General features: G+C 48.6%; 1 protein-coding gene across 2 annotated transcripts in view; it reads left to right on the top strand.

The window, feature by feature from the left end:
* The first annotated feature begins 2,138 nt into the window (after positions 1–2,138).
* Positions 2,139–16,177, top strand: part of Tspan11 (tetraspanin 11) — a 64,614-nt gene continuing 50,575 nt past the window's right edge. Inside the window, exon 1 of one of the 2 annotated variants that reach the window (XM_057784108.1) lies at positions 2,139–2,321. The gene's annotated coding sequence lies outside the window, so the exon portion shown is untranslated. Of the gene's footprint in view, positions 2,322–2,437; positions 2,514–16,177 lie in introns of those variants that run through there. The other variant, XM_057784114.1, reaches the window with a different exon arrangement.

The raw sequence follows: 16,177 nt of genomic DNA, 5'->3' as shown, positions 1-16,177 counted from the left end.
CTCCTCCCTCATATGTGGGTTCCTCCCTCACACCCCAGGTTTCTCCCTCACACCCCAAATCCCTCCCTCACACCCCAGGTCCCTCCCTCACACCCCAGGCCCCTCCCTCACATTCAGGCCTCTCCCTCATACCCCAGGCCCCTCCCTCCTCACACGCAGGCCCCTCCCCCATATGCAGGCCCCCTCCCTCACACATGGGTTCCTCCCTCATATCCCCAGGTCCCTTCTTCACACCCCAGGCCCCGCCCTCACATCCCAAACCCCTCCCTCACACCCTCAGGCCCCTCCCTCACACCCAGGCCCTCCCTCACACCCCAGGCCCCTCCCTCATACCCGAGGCCCCTCCCTCAAGGCTCTTCTTCCTGCTGCACAGCTCTCTATCGCTCTCTCTACTTGCATCTTTTCATCACTCCCATACCCAGTTCACCTCTCACAGATATCTCCATCACCTCTAAATCCTTCCATCCCATTATCTTAGTCCATCTTCCACTGCTTCAATAAAATACCCGAGACTGAACAACATAGAAAGAATTGAAGTCTGTTTAGCTCATGTTCGGCAGCTCGAGAAGCCCAAAAATGGACAGTCAAATCTGGCAAGAGCCTCGCACTGTTACAGCGTGGTAGAAAGTGAAAGAGGGGAGTTATTGCCTTCAAGAAAAGGGGGACATCATGCTATATAATAGCCTCTGATCTACACACACACATACATTCATGCACTTGTGTACACATGAACACATCCACACACATAGCCATGCACACATATAAAAATGAAATAAGTATAATCTGCTCTCTGGGGTAACCAGTCCAGTGTGGGACCACGAAAGTTGACTTCCCAGAGAATCAGCCCCGTTCTGTGAGAGCAGTATTAATCCCTCCAGGAGCCCTCAGCACCAGAGCACTCTGAAAGGTCCCACACCCCTCCACCCTAGGCACTAAATCTCAGGATGAGTTTTATTTTATGTGTATTGGTGTTTTGCCTGCACATATATCTCTATTATGGTGTCAGATCTTGGAATTACAGACAGCTGTGAGCTGCCATGTGGGTGCTGGGAATTGAACCTGGGTCCTCTGGGAGAACAGCCAGTACTCTTTCTTAATCATTGTGCCATCTCGTCAATTCCTCAGGGTGAATTTTGAAGGAGACACAACACATCCAAACCTCAGTCCCAACTCATGTCCCCTGTGATAGCCCATCCTTAGGAGCTAGCTGGGTACTTAGGGGGCACTGGTGCCTCAGTAGCCAGGTAAGCTCAGCTTTCCCTGCCTTCTGCGACTCAGTTGTCAACTTCACTGGCTTTAGGATCAGCTAGGAAACACACCTTCGGATGTGTCTAGGAGGATGTTTCACTGAGGGAATGTATGTGACACTATCCCATACTAGAACCTGGACTGGATAACAAAGAAAAACAAAGCAAGCGATCTGAGCACCAACATTCATCCCTCTCCGGTTCTTGGCTGCAGACCCAATGTGGCCAGCCACCTCTGCCGTCTGTGACCCACTGCACCCTCACACTGTGAGACAGAACAAACCCTTCCTTAAGTTGTTCTTGCCAGGTATTTTGACACAGCAGAAAGAAAAATAACTCAGGAGCGGCAAGTCTTGCTCACTGCAGTCAAGGCTGGCTAAGCGCGGGTGTTCCTCTCTGTAGATCACATAGGGTGCTCCCCCGCTGCTGGGCAGCTGGGGTCAGCAACTCTGCTCCCTCACCCACTGGCGAAGACTGGGCCTCTGCTGTCTGCTCTTCCATTGTGTTCCAGTCTAAGAAGAGATCTGGCTTTTCTTTGGTTCCACGGATTGTAAAAACGATGGTCCACATGACTTTGAGACGATGACTCTTGTGTTGCAGGAGTAAGGAGAGAAGTGAGAGGCTTGTCTCGATACCCCGTGGAACCCCTCAAGGATTTACTTCTTCCCGGAGCCTGAGATTTCCTCCTCTTCATGAGGACCAATCTAAGTCTGAGACGGGGATTCTAGAGTGAGTGGGTGGGTCTGGGATGGCCGCCTCTCCGTCTCTGCCCCACCCCCACCCCACAAGTTACTCGGGGGCCACTTCTGCACAATTGCCAGGACCAAGAGCTCCGTGTGCTCTGAACTGGAGAAAGAAAAATAAAAAAGCCAGCTCCAAACAAAGAGCAGCCGGTCCCCGCCCGCCCGGGGCCTGTGGGCGCGTCCCAGCTGGCCAGTCTGCGAGAGGGGCGCCCGACAGGCTGCAAGAGAGGCAAGGAGCGCGGGTTGGGCAGACGGCTGTGCCCAGGGCAGCAGCAGTCACCGCTCCAGGATCCCGATCCTTCCCTACATCCAGTCTAGCGGTTGTGGCCTGGTAAGTGCAGGTGGCGGCAGGAGACGGCACACCGCTGGTGGGACTGGCACCAAGTACGAAGGGGATGCCCCAGAGGACGCCCCCAGCTCAGTTGCCATCTCCAACAGGACCCCAGAGGGGCTTGGTGAGCAGGAAAGTGGCCCTTGAGTGAGGGTGGGACAGAAACCCACTGGACCTGTGGTGGGTGCTTGTGTAAGTGTCGCACTATGCTCTGCGGAGGGAGTTGGGGGAGGTCGGTACTACTCTAAACGTCTGCCTTGCGGTTCTGCCGGGGGGGGGGGGGGGGGGGGGAGGGGGGGGGATGGGATTATTACGATTAACTTCTCGCTGGGCCTCTGAGAGAGCCTGGGCCATGCAGGATACCCAGAACATAACTGTCCCTCCGGAAAATGTCCCCCTCTTTGTTCACCCCAAAGGCCAGGGGCTGCCTCTTGTTTGCTGGCAGAGGCAAGGCTGTAGGACCCCATGAAAAGCAGGGTCTGCTAACTGCTGGCAGCTGCTGAGTCCAGGACACTGGGGGATTGTTCCCAGTCAGTCTAGTCTGTCTTCCCAGGCTGGGCTATCCACCAGGCCTCAGGGCCCTGCTGCGCCTTAGAGCATATGGAGTTCTGAGTTGGCAGGCCTTGTCACCTGTGGGCACGTGCTGAGCCCTGTGTCTGCAGCTGACTGCTTCCTGTGCTCAGGAGAGTGAAGACGATTCTGGGATGTATGTGTTTCCTGTGGATTATACAGTGCTCACATAAATGACTAGCTGGAAAGTAGGGGAGAGGAAGGGCTGGTTGGCATCTTAACTTGGTCTAGACCTCAGAGTGCACAGGAAGAAGCAACCAGAGGCCCCGGCAAGTGATTTAATAGAAAATTTAGCTGCCATGACTATGTCATGGCACTGTACCCAGGAAGGTTATCAGAGTTCCATGGCTTATTGTGCACAGCGGAGCCAGTAACTGTGGTCCTACATGTCTCCTAGATAGCTGGAGGAACAATGGGGGGGGGGGGCTGGGATGGGGCTTTAGGCAAGGGGATGGTGCTGGGCACACAGGTGCCAGCTGGTGGCTTGGAAAAGCCCTGGTGGTCTGCAGCTGCTTGGTCTGCGGTGGTAAAGGGAGCCCTTACACTCAGCACCAGAGGGGTGTCTGTCTGGAGCCAGCGTCTGGACTCTCAGTTGGAAAAGTGGAAATTACAGACAGGCTTCCCACAGTTTCTGTATGAATGTCTTCAGTGGCACAGAAAAGAAACTGGCTTCGATGGTCTTCAAATACCCTGGGAGCCTTACTTCTGTCGAAGGCCTGCCTCCAGGAGAATGTGGGTGATTTGATCTGCCATCTTGTTTAGCTCCCTACAGTTTGCTCCCCAGAAAGTAGGAAGTGAAGAAGTTTGTTCCCCAGGCCCACAGGTTTTGGGCATTCCCTGCGGAATTCTGCCTTTTGTGGCACAGGGACTTCAGAACCAAGTCCAGTCCTGGGTTAGAGTAAGGGGATGGGAGAGTTTCAGCTCAGCATTTATACTTAGACAGCGAGTGCCCAACACCAAGACATGGTCAGGAGGCTTGTGGCCCTTGAATGTCACCTGTCACAGAGACCTTTTCATGTGGTGGCTATTTAGTTAATGTTGGTGAAGGAAAGAACCCTGGGGATGGGGGCCTAGAAACCCAGAGTTAAGCATTGTCTGGGCTTTTAGAAAAAGTCATTTCAATCTATGGATCTGCTTCCCACTAACCAACATCAGGGCATGTCCAAGTACCATTCTGATCTTGGCTCCAGGGTGAGCCCATCCCTTGTGGCCTTTCTTGGTGTCCCATTTGAAAGAGCCGGTTCCCAGCTAGACCCCAACACCCCAGTGTGCCCTGTTGACAGCAGTGGCCACATTCTAAACTGACCTTTGCTGTCTGCTGTAGGGTAAGTGAGAAGAAAGCAGAGGCCATCTTGGTCCTCTTCTCTGGCCCCTCCCAGTTCCTAAAACATAGTAGGTGCTATGTTCTGTGTGTTAACTGGGCAGGGAGTGCAGGCATGTTTTCCTTTCTGGACCTGTGGGTGTGGGAAGCAAGCCTTAGACATAGCACAAACAGTCAGAGTTTGCAGTATGCTCTAGGTCAGCTTCCAGGTAAGATTTTCTTTGAAGATGGAGTCCTCCCACACAAGCTAGAAAAACACTGCACCAGAGGCTTACAGACGTGTGTCTCAACTCCACATTAAAACATACTATTGTAACTAGCCATTCATCGCTATTCAGCCTTCAAAGAGGAACTACATGGCAACACACTTCCTCCCCCACAGAGCGGGTATTCCACAAACCAGGGCTGGTCATGGAATCCATCATGGGCTTGGTTTTGGTTCCTAGGATGTTAAGTCATAATCAATATGAAAATAATTCTGCACACAATACATCATTGGCAGGCATGTGGGATGGGCATGAGATGCAGAGGAAACACTGGACAGCAATGAGGTGGCTAAACTACTCACAGATATTTGAGAGCTACACATTCAGGGTGGCTGTATCTGCCATTGTCCTCCTTGAGCATGCTCCCTGGGCACACTGTCCCGATCACCCCAACTCTACTAGATGCCCACCCATAATCACTTTCTCTGAGCAGTGGGTAGTGGAGGGAGAGCCATCTCTGAACTCAGAACCAGCCGTGGGAAGGAATCTGGCCTGCAGGTACATCATCATGCTTCCTGGTGCCTCAAATCTCACCTCGAGATAAAGCACTCCCTCATATTCTCTCTTCCTAAAATCAAAATGGCAGTGACAATGTGACTGCTATCTCCAACTCCACCCCAACCCCCAACAGAATAAACATACCTGCAAGGCAAGCCTCTCCCAAACTCCTTGGGAGAACACTAGCCATGCTTGCAGTGGAGACGGAGGTGACATTATTTAATTCTGGGTGGTTTGAGAGAGGGGAAGTTGACCAAAGAGAACTAGAATGTTCTGTGAATTCCTTTGGACTGTCAACTTTGGTGCTTGTACCTGGTCCTGGTCTAGTTAATCCTTGTGGGCTTCTAGGTTCAGATAAAACACCACACACAAGGCAGATAAAACTGGGGAGGTGACCTGTATAGTACACATGTATTCCATATATTCATCAAGTGTCTACCATGAGCCTTGAACTTCTGGATCCCAAGGAATCCATGGAGACACAGCTGCTTCCTTCTAAGTTCTGGTTGCTGCTATTTAACCTCACTCCCAGGAAGAGATGAGAAAACAGAAGAGAGATGGAAACCACATCACACACACACACTTACACACGCACGTGCACACACACACACATGCATGCACACACACAGGCACACCTGCACACCTGGGGCACATAGAGGCAGGCCCTTCCTGGCTCTGCTCTTCTTCCTGTGTGACCTATGCATCCCCTGACCTCACTGTGCAATTATTTAATTTTTCTCATTTGTAGATCTGAGAAGTAATCTCTTCTAGTGAGGGGTGTGGATGGCTGAGGACAGAGGGAAAGCGTGGCAGAGGGCTTGGGTTCCTACGTGTCTGGTGACCACAGCGGAGTAGGTGGAAGACAGCTTTGTGATCACAAGGGCATGGATGAGGAAGGCGACTGCTGTAGATTGTGGCTCAGGTGGGAAAGATGGAGGTCTGTGAATTGTGCACAGACCTGCCTTCATCTCCCTTGGGGCATCTTCCCTGGTCCCTGTCACCTGTTGTGATTTGAATGAGAATGGCCCCCATAGGTTGATATGTTTGAACACTTGGTCCCCAGTTAGTGAAATATTCTAAGAAGAATTAGGACATGTGACCTTGTGGCTTTGTTAGCAGATTCATATCACTGGAGGTGGGCTTTGAGATTTCAAAAGCCCATACTAAGTCCAGTCTCTCTCTCTCTCTCTCTCTCTCTCTCTCTCTCTCTCTCTCTCTCTCTCTCTCTCCCCTGTCTAAGGATCAGGATATAAAGCTCTCAGCTGCTACTCCAGCCCCAACCATACCTTCCTGCTTGCTTCATGATGACCATGGGCCAACCCTCTAAAACTGTAACCTGGCCCCAATTAAATGCTTTCTTTTCTGAGTTGCCTTGGCCATGGTGTCTCTTCACAGCAATAGAACAGTAGCTAAGACACTACCTACTCCTCAAGCACACCTGTGGGGGTACAGCTGCCTTCCAGCAGCCTCCTCCTACCTTTTCCCACAGCCTCCCTTGAAGACTTACGGTCTCCAGCAACTAGGAATATAACAGAAGTGTAAGCAGAGAGTCCTTGTTCGTTCCTAACTGCCCAGACCCGAATAATCACACAGAAACTATATTTACTGCAATATTGCTTGACCTATTAGCTCAGGTTTCTTATTAATTAACCCATTTCTATTAATCTATATATCACCATGAGGTTACCGGTAAGGATCCGGCATCTGTCTCCTTAGGCAGCTACATGACATCTCTTTGACTTCACCTACTCTCTCTATTTATCTCTTCCAGCCTGGCTATATTCTGCCCTGTCATAGGCCAAAGCAGCTTTATTCATTAACCAATAAAAACAACGCATATACAGAAGGGCATTCCACATCACAGAGGGTTCAGAAAATGTGAGGCAAATCTCTCTGGCAGGTCTCCGTTGTGTTCTGAAGCAGTGAACAGACTCCCTTTTTGGCAAGGCCATGGGCTGACCTCTCCAGTGTTCTCAATCCTACCCCAACCTTGGAGCTCTTTCTTCCTTTGTCAACATGAACTTCATGCTTTAAAATATCTTTGTTAATCAACTTTAATACATACAAGATACTTGTTTCTCTAGTTTTAAAAAAACTTGATTTCATTTTGTTTGTTCTCTTTTCTATGTTACATCATTTCATTTGAAACAATCAATTTAAGCCACTCACTAAGAGAACAGATTCAAGGATATTTAAAAAGAAGAAAGCAAAATGGGGGGAGGAAAAGAAATTGTCCAGTATGTTTGAGGCTTGCCGAAATGAAAAAAATTTTGTCAGACTGTGAAACTCATTTGACAGGTAAAAGTCTCTGTTACTGAGTGTTCTTGAAATATTGCAATGAGGCTTCTCTCTCAGAGCTGCCTTCCTGCACTTGAAGATCTCTGTCCCTTCCCTGGCTTTGAACTTGCCTCCCTCAGCATCAGCTAGGGATGGGATAAGATGGTTGATATTTTTTTAGTCCTATCACATAAAGAGTAGGGTATCCACTAAACGCTCGTGGCAGGGACATTGTAGGAAGAGTGGCAGTCATCATTGTAGATGTGTCTTGGGAAGAGTTCATCCACCCATCAGAACCAGCTGTACAGTTTGGGGGAGCCAATGCAGCATGGAAACACAGACGTCCGTTCCCTTGTGCAGGAGACACCAATAAAGCGCAGCAACCGAACGCCTTTCCTTTCTTCCTTGCTCTCTCTTGGCCCATCATGTTATTATTCCCTAACACTAAATGACATGGAGTAAAGGAAGATTGATACTAAGTGACCAGCATAACTTCTGCCACCAATCTTTCTACTATGTAATGTCCACTTAAAAGGCTAACCCTGAAGCATTTAAGCTGTATGTGTTATCATCCAAATCCCACAGTCCGGAGGTCATAGGTGTGTTTTGTTCTTACCAAAAGAGCAACAACGATGCATGAAACTGATTCAACTATAGTCCGCATCCTTCCACAGACACAGTGGGTGGCAGCACTCAGCCTTCTGCTCCTGAGGAGGAAGGAAGGGCTGAGGAGAGCTTTTCGAATCACTGTGATGAACTATCTGACAGCTAAGGCTTAAGGGGACAGAGTCCATTTTGACTCATGTTTCAAAGGGCATAGCCCAGCATGACCACGGGGACAGCAACAAATTCTCCTGTTCCTGGCAGTGGAGCACAGACAGGAAGCCGAGAGCTCAGGCACGAAGTAGGACTAGGCTGTATCCCTCAAAGGTCCCCCAATGACCCACGCTTGCTACATTTTTCCCACCCCAAAGGTTCTACAATCCTTCAAACAGTGCCGCCATCTGGGCACCAAGTGTTTAAACACATGGGCCTATGGGGCATTCCTTGTGCAAGCCATGGCCCCATCTGTGAAATAGGATTGATAGCAGTGCTTTAAATATCAGAAAAACACAAAACCCATAAACTAAACAAACACTGACTTTGAGGGCTTTGATGATTATACATGTGAGAAAAGATTGTTTCTGCCAAAGACGGGTAGCCTACCAAGGACCAACACTGCCTAGATATCTCTCATCTTGCGGTATGCCTATGTGGCCAATCAATAGACATTCCTGAGCTCTGTTACTCCTTATACCTTCAAGATCCTACCAATAAGGTGTGACACATCCTAGTTTGGGTTTTATTGCTGTGAAGAGACACCATGACCACAGCAACTCTTATATGGATAACATTAATTGGGGCTGGCTTACAATTCAGAAATTTAGTCCATTATGGTCATGGCGGGAAGCATATCGTCCTGCAGGCAGAGATGGTGCTGGAAAGGCAGCTGAGAGTTCTACCTCTTGATCCACAGGCAGCGGAAGTGAATGACACACTAGGCCTAGCTTGGGTATCTGAGACCTGAAAGCCCGCCCAGACAGTGACAAACTTCCTCCAACGAGGCCACACCTACTCTGACAAAGCCACACCTCCTAATGCCACTCCCTAGAGGTCAAGCATTCAAACACGTGAGTCTAAGGAAGCCATTCCTACTCAGACCACCACAGTTATGGAGATGACAGAGGGCCTCTTGGCCATGTACACTGACTAGTCTAGTTTGAGTCATAGCATGCCATTTTTACTAGCAGAAATTGCCTTGCTGGGTTACTCTCACTTTGTTGGTATGTTTCTTTATTCAATACTAAGGATACTCATATACATCCTCATATAAATTATTTATAAGCTACATTGTTAGAGGGTGGGAAGCAGGACTCTGTCCTTCCCGTGGGAGAAGAATAGAATCTCTCCACCAGTGGACAGGCTGATTTTCCCACTTACCAGCTTGTACTATATGCATGTGAATTATTTCAGGGGAGTTTAGAAGCTGTACTTGAACTCCAGCATTGAGCAGTAAGTACCTCCTACAAGTTAGCAAATGGAAAAATAAACAGGGGGCTTCTTCCTCACCTGAAACATTCAGGTAACTCTCTAAACCTTAGAAAGAGTGGGTGGTGATGATGCAGGAACTGTGGGTTGTACTTGATCGGGGACTGATATAGGTAACAGTCAGGGTATTCTGAAGTCATAACTTTTGCTTTGAGGAAGAGTTAGGGTGCCTGTGATTGCATTGGCCAGTGGCCAGGAGAATATGCTATTTCCTTGTCTAGAGAAGTCAAATATCTTTTAAAAAGACAAGCATCTGTGGTGTAGGAAGTCTTTCTATGTGTTGCTTTTATTGGTTAATGAATAAATCTGTTTCGGCTAGTGGCTTAGCAGAGCAGGGCAAGGCGGAAGTTCCAAGTAGACAGAGGAGAGAGTAAGTAGTGTCAGGAGAAGCCATGGAGCTGCCGCTGGAGACAGATAAGCTAACTTTGCCAGTAGACCACGACCTTGTGGTGGTGCACAGATTAATGGAGATGGGTTAGTTTAGGATATAAGAGCAAGCTAAAATTACGCTGAAGTCATTGGCCAAACAGTATTGCAAATAATACAGTTTCTGTGTGTTTATTGTGGGACCAGGCAGGACAGAAGCTTCCGCCTACATATCTGTGCACTTGGGTCACCTGTAAGGGGATTGAAATACTTTTCTTAGGGGTTATCAAATCCCTAGAAAATATGTTTGCAGTGACTTGAGATGGAACACCCATGGCTCATTGACCAGGAGCCTTAGCAGCCTCTACACTCACCTCAATGACTCATGTCACCTTCTGGACTTAAGGCCCAGAAGATTCACATCTGAGTCCCAAAGTGAACACTCAAATTGAAATTTATACACAAGACTGTTCTTGCATTTGCACACACAGACACACAGGCCAATAAATCTGTGGTGTGGGGAGACAGCACTGAATCGGGAAGCTGGACTCCTGGGATCCCTGTCTGCAGAGGCAACCCTGCCCCTGGCAGCATCCCTGAACCTGCCAGGTCTGGTCCTGGCCCTGAAACATTGCTCTTCTCTTCGGAATGGGCAGGTTTGTCTATGTCCCTAAAAGGAGAAGATTGTCAGTGGCCCTTAATGTCAGGTGGGGGAGCCTTCCAACCTTTGGGTCTGCGGAATTCCTCAGAACCCAGACAATCAGTAGTGATATTTCCTACATGACTGCATGTGTGTGTGTGCGCGCACGCGCGCACACATACACACACACACACACACACGCAGCTCCTAGGAAGGAATGATCTTGAGGTTCACCACAAAACCATAGTGCTTTATTCAAGACATAATACAGACACTATTTGGAAAGCAAATGAAAAATTTTACAAACTCCCTGTCTGGGAAGAAAAATGAGTTTCTGTATCATTGGGACACTTGGTCCAATTTCCATCACCCAGAAAGGAGTGTGTGCTCATCTAATTCACAGCCAGCAGTTACAAGCATCCTTAAGCAGGGAATAGCCTACACATAATGAAAGTCTGAGGGGCAGCCTTCCCTCCTCCCAGTAGTGTGTCACAGAATGTAGAAACGCGGGGGGGGGGGATTTCTTGCTGTGCTGAAACTGGGAGAACTGAGTCTGGTAACTTTCTAAGAGGTGTTAACACCTGCTGCAGGGTTTGGCCAGACCGCAGGAACACCTCGCCTCTGATGCTTTGGTGCAAACTGCACTTGAAAGAATAGCCCAGAAACAACTGAAACTGTGCCCAACGGCTGTGGTTACCTGGACTAAGAGTCAATCCACCCAGCGCCCTCGGCTGAGGACAGGGTCCAGAAGCTGTGGCAACAGTGTGGGTCCATCCAGGAGCTGCATTTGGGAAAGGAAAGTTGGGCCAGCATCCATCCCTAACCCTCTGTTGCTGGGGTCCAAACTGAGGGCTGAGCACAGGGGGTCCCTGTTCAGAAGTGTCCTGAAAATTTTACGGTAAGAGAAGCGAGGTGCAATTTAAACCATGGGACACGGATCATTATGGATAGGAAACAGTCAAACTAAGAAGGTCATGACAGGAACGGAGAACTCCAAAGACTGTGGGAGGGGAAGAAGAGGAAGTACTTCAGGGTATGGGGTTTCCATCGTAGGTCACAAGAAAGTTCTAGAAATGTAAGAAGGTGAGAGCTACACAGCATTATGAATGTGTTTAACGCCACTGGATTGTATGTGTTAAAATGGTCAGTGCGGTAAATTTAATACTGTGTGGATTTTATCACCATGAAAATAGGCGAGGTGGGTGTGGCTGGGGCAGAGAAAGCAGCAGCAGCTAGACCGTCTGCAAATGGAAGGCTTCGCAGGTGACCTCACAGGTCCCCTTCAGTTTGTGCTGCTCCTGGGGTAGTTTTAACCTTGGACAACTGTACAATTATCTTATTCATTAGGGAACTAAAAGGCATGATCTCAGAGTCCTAGAGCTGAGGTTGTGCTGTGGTCTCAGCTTTGGGATAAGTGGGAGAGGAGGAAATAGTAACGAAGGAAGCGTAACCTGAAGAGGCGCTCAACACCCCTCTTGCGCCAGCAGAGCTCCACTTGACTTACGATTTTATATTTGAAGTCTACTGGAAAAGTTATTTAAAGAACACACTCCCAGAACACCAACTTTGTCGTGTACAGGCAAAGAAACTGTGGCACAGAAAGGGATAGCATCCTGTTCACTTGTCAGCCAGTACAGAGCAGAAGGAACCCCTGACATGGGGCTTCTGCTTGCTCACCCCATCCCGCTGAGAGCTCAGTGGACTTCCAAGCGGTCCCAAAAGGAGTCCCTTTCTTTAGCAATCCCATGAAGTGAGGACTTCCCTCAGCCCCTTCACTCTCCTGGGGTCCAGGAGCACACACATCCCAAACTTCACCCAAAGAAAGAAGCAAGCAGCTCCTGCAGGTATGGGGCCTTGAACCCTGCCCAGCCTGGACTAAGAAAGGAGTAGCTTTTCTTCTGAAGACATTTAGCTCCTTCCAGTGGAGACAATCAGGGAAATTATAATACAGGCATGTCTCTGAATGGGGGAAGCATAAGCTCTATCGTCACTATAATTAGGATGGGTTTGTTAAGAGTGCTCAGTCTACAGCAAGGCCCCTGAGCTTTCTGAAGTATGGTTGAGGCTTGGAATGTGAAAATTCAGTCTGCTGAGCAGCAGTTTCTCTGGGTGGGGGTCAGGGTTTGACTTCTCATCCTAATTTCCTCCACTTCCCTGGCTGGATCTACACATGCCAGCCTGGAACACTTGCTAGGGACTGATGTGGTTACTCTAGGCTTGGCTGGACAGCCACTGGTGAGCTCTCTGCTACGTCCAGCAGAGCCACAGGATGTCATATATATGCCTGACGGTCCCTTCAGGTGACTGTATTTTCAGAACTCATTTAAATAAATGCTTCTTCCACCAGACTCTGAGGGCCACGAAAGTTTGTTTTACTTAACTTCCTACCCCTGGACCAGAGGAGACAGATCCTTATTGCTTTTAAAATCTAGGTCAAAGCCTTGAGCCTGGTGTGCATTCTTATCCAGCCCCTTCTCCCATAAACCATTGCCAAAGCCCCCTCCTCAGCGCCTTGCAAGTACATCTTGGCCTTGAACTTCACACACTCGGCTGAAGTGCTATTACTCTGCCTGCTGCCCCAGCTCTGAGTGTTTGGAGGTCAGAGACTGCCTCATTAATTCTTTTCAGTCTCTACCACCTACCACATGTGTACACATATGGGGACCTTAGACATTTGGTGAATTAATAGACTAATTATCTAATCTCAGGGGAAATGGATATGTAAATAACTTCCCCATGCTAAGCAAGGAGAGGCCTGAGGCGGGGCTTGAAAGGAATGGAATGGGCGGATTCCCAAGATGCTCACTGAGGAGGATGCAAAGCGAGGCACGGAGACGGGACTGAGGATGAGGGATGAACAAGGAACAGGCAAGTGGAGGGTCCCTTTGAGAGGACGTCTAAGGGATAGAAGGGTAGCAGGAGAAAGGAATGGCTATCATAAACGGTTGTGGCCCTGGGTGAGCCTGGGTTTCAGCAGGCTCTGATAGCTGTTCCTTAATTTCCCTGAACAGAAACGTATTTAGCTGGAAGGCAGAAAGTTCAAGAGTGTGGCAATGGCTTCTGGAGGCGGCCTTTATGCTATGTCCTCTCAAGCCCCAGACAGAGGGTAAGACGAGATGATCCAGAGGAAGCCCCGTTTTGTTTCATAACAAAGCCACAGGAGAAAATTAGCCCGCCCTGTGAGAACACCATTAACAGGCTCTTGTCTGGTCCTTGTCTGCTGTACTGAGGATTAAGCTTCTAATGGACGAGCATTGGGGCCATCTTCAAACCATGGCAACCAAGGCTCATTGGAGATGGACAAGAAGACTCGAGAGAAAAAGGGATCATGAAACCAGTGAGGCCAATTCTTAGCCACTGTTCTACTGCTAGGAAGTGACACCATGGCCAAGGCGACTCAAAAAAAAAAAAGCATTTAATTGGGGGCTTGCTTATAGCTTCAGAGGCTTCGTCCATTTTCATCACCACAGGGAGCCTGGTCTCACAAAGACAGGCACTGGAGCAGAGTCTGAGACCTGCATATCTTGATGTAAAGAAAGCAGGCAGCCAGCAGATATTGGGGTCTGCTGGCACTGGCTTTTGAAACCTCACAGCCCGCCCCCAGGGACATATTTCCTCCAAAAAAAGTCACACCTACTTCAACAAAGCCACACCTCCTAATCCTTCTAACTTTTCCCAAATAGTGCCACTCTGCCGACTAAGCATTCTATTGTATGTTCCTATGGAGCCATTCTTATTTAAGCCAACACAGGCCATGTCAGTGGTAACCACTGAGAGTGTTTCAGGGTTGTGGCTCAGTGGCTTAAAGAGCAAGTCCAGAACTCGTGAAGCTCTGGGCTCCATTCCCAGCACACAAGAAAGAGAGTGGGTGGGGAATGAGGTGTGTCTGTGTCTCACTTTCTTAGAGGAGACTGAAAATCCACTGCCATGGCCACTAGAAGTGACTTTGGGAATCACAGAGTGGTGACCATCAGACAGCAGTGAGTTCAGGGTGTCTGGATGAGAGAATGACCTCCGACCTCATGGGTGAAGGAGGCTTAATCTTCACTGTCTGTATGGCTGGGTTTATAATCACCTAGGAGACACGTGTCTGGGTGTGTCCTTGAGGGTGTTTCCAGAGAGGCTTAACTGAATGTGGACAGCACCATCCAATGGACTGAAGCCCTGGGCTGAATAAAGATGAAAGAGAAAGGAGGAGGAAGTCAGTTGAACACGAGCCTCTCTCTCTCTCTCTCTCTCTCTCTCTCTCTCTCTCTCTCTCTCTCTCCCGATTATGGCTATAGTGTGACCAACCACCTCACACTTCTGCCACCATGGATACAGTGTGACCAACCACCTCACACTTCTGCCACCATGGATACAGTATGACAGTGTTACCAACCACATCACACTTCTGCCACCACGTCTTTCTCACCATGATGGAGTCTATCCTTTGAAATTCAAACCAAAATTACCCTTCCTTTGTAAGTTCCTTTTGTCCAATATTTTGTCATAGCCACAAGAAGAGTAATACTTCATCAAATACTAGAGGGAAGCAGGCCTGGGAGCACACAGGAGACTTAAGATGCAGCGAGCACTATGAGTAGATCCAACTTGGAGCCTTATACCTGAACTCACCCCATTGCCATCACTGTTTCTAATGGAGGACGAATTCCTTGCATCTAGAAGCAGAGCTACAGTAGAATTTCATTTCTTCTTTGTGAGAGAGATATTAACCAGAGAAGACTGATTCCCAGAGATGTAATCCAGTAAGAAAAAAAGTGCTGAGCTTCTGAACCAGAACCCAGCAGGAAATAGCTTGAAAACAAAGAATTGTCTCTCATGTAGCAGTCTAGGGAAGGCAATTCCACTGCACCTGCCCAACATTAAAGATTCAGATCACAACATACATCCACTCTTACATCTCCAGATCTTTGATCTAGGGTGCTGTGGTTGGGCAACCATATATCCTTCATAATGGGAGTAGGGGGAGCAACTTCTAGGACCATGAGAAGCCTAGGCCATCTTGTGACTTAAGCATGAATAAGTTTGATGCCGCCACCCACCTCTGGAAGAAAGACAACCACTTACCAGCCCCAGCTGGAAGGAATCTGTGGTCTTCTCTTTTCATTTTGGTGCTGCTGTTTGTTTTGTCAAATACACCAACCCCAGCTGTTTTCTATCTTTCTTGAGATTGCGCAGCCCAAGTCTTAGACTCCTTTCACCACGATATATTACATTGTTTAGCCTCTGCTTGGAAACTTCCGTGAAAAAGTCCGAAAGAGGGCGCATATGTTCAGCAGGGAATGATGGATAGTATAGAGCAATGCTGGCTAATTGGAAGTGAGACATTGAAGGAAGGTGGGCAGCTTGCTAATCTCACAGCTGTATGGGCCGCACACTGCACAATTCCATGAGAAGCCATGCACATGAGCCAAGATGGGGCTGTCTCTTCCCAGAATTGGATGATGGGTCTGTGGGATCTGTCTCACTTCCTTGATGAATCCGACACCCCACACTCTTGGGTCTTCCTGTAGCCATCAAGCTTATCCTGATTGGGTCATCTGAAACCTCATTCTAAAATATTTATTTATTTATTATGTATACAATATTCTGTCTGTGTATATGTCTGCAGGCCAGAAGAGGGCACCAGACCTCACTACAGATGGTTGTGAGCCACCATGTGGTTGCTGGGAATTGAACTCAGGACCTTTGGAAGAGCAAGCAATGCTCTTAACCACTGAGCCATCTCTCCAGCCCTGAAACCTCATTCTAGTCTGAGGGGCTTGAAAGAAGGGTTTCTGAGTTCCTAGATTCAAAACCCGAGTTCTCTCTCTACAAACCTTAGAGG

Source organism: Chionomys nivalis, chromosome 1 (assembly GCF_950005125.1).
Source record: "Chionomys nivalis chromosome 1, mChiNiv1.1, whole genome shotgun sequence".
NCBI classification, from domain to species: domain Eukaryota; kingdom Metazoa; phylum Chordata; class Mammalia; order Rodentia; family Cricetidae; genus Chionomys; species Chionomys nivalis.
The sequence above is the reverse complement of the archived record's forward strand: the minus strand, read 5'-3'. Positions and strand labels throughout refer to the sequence as shown.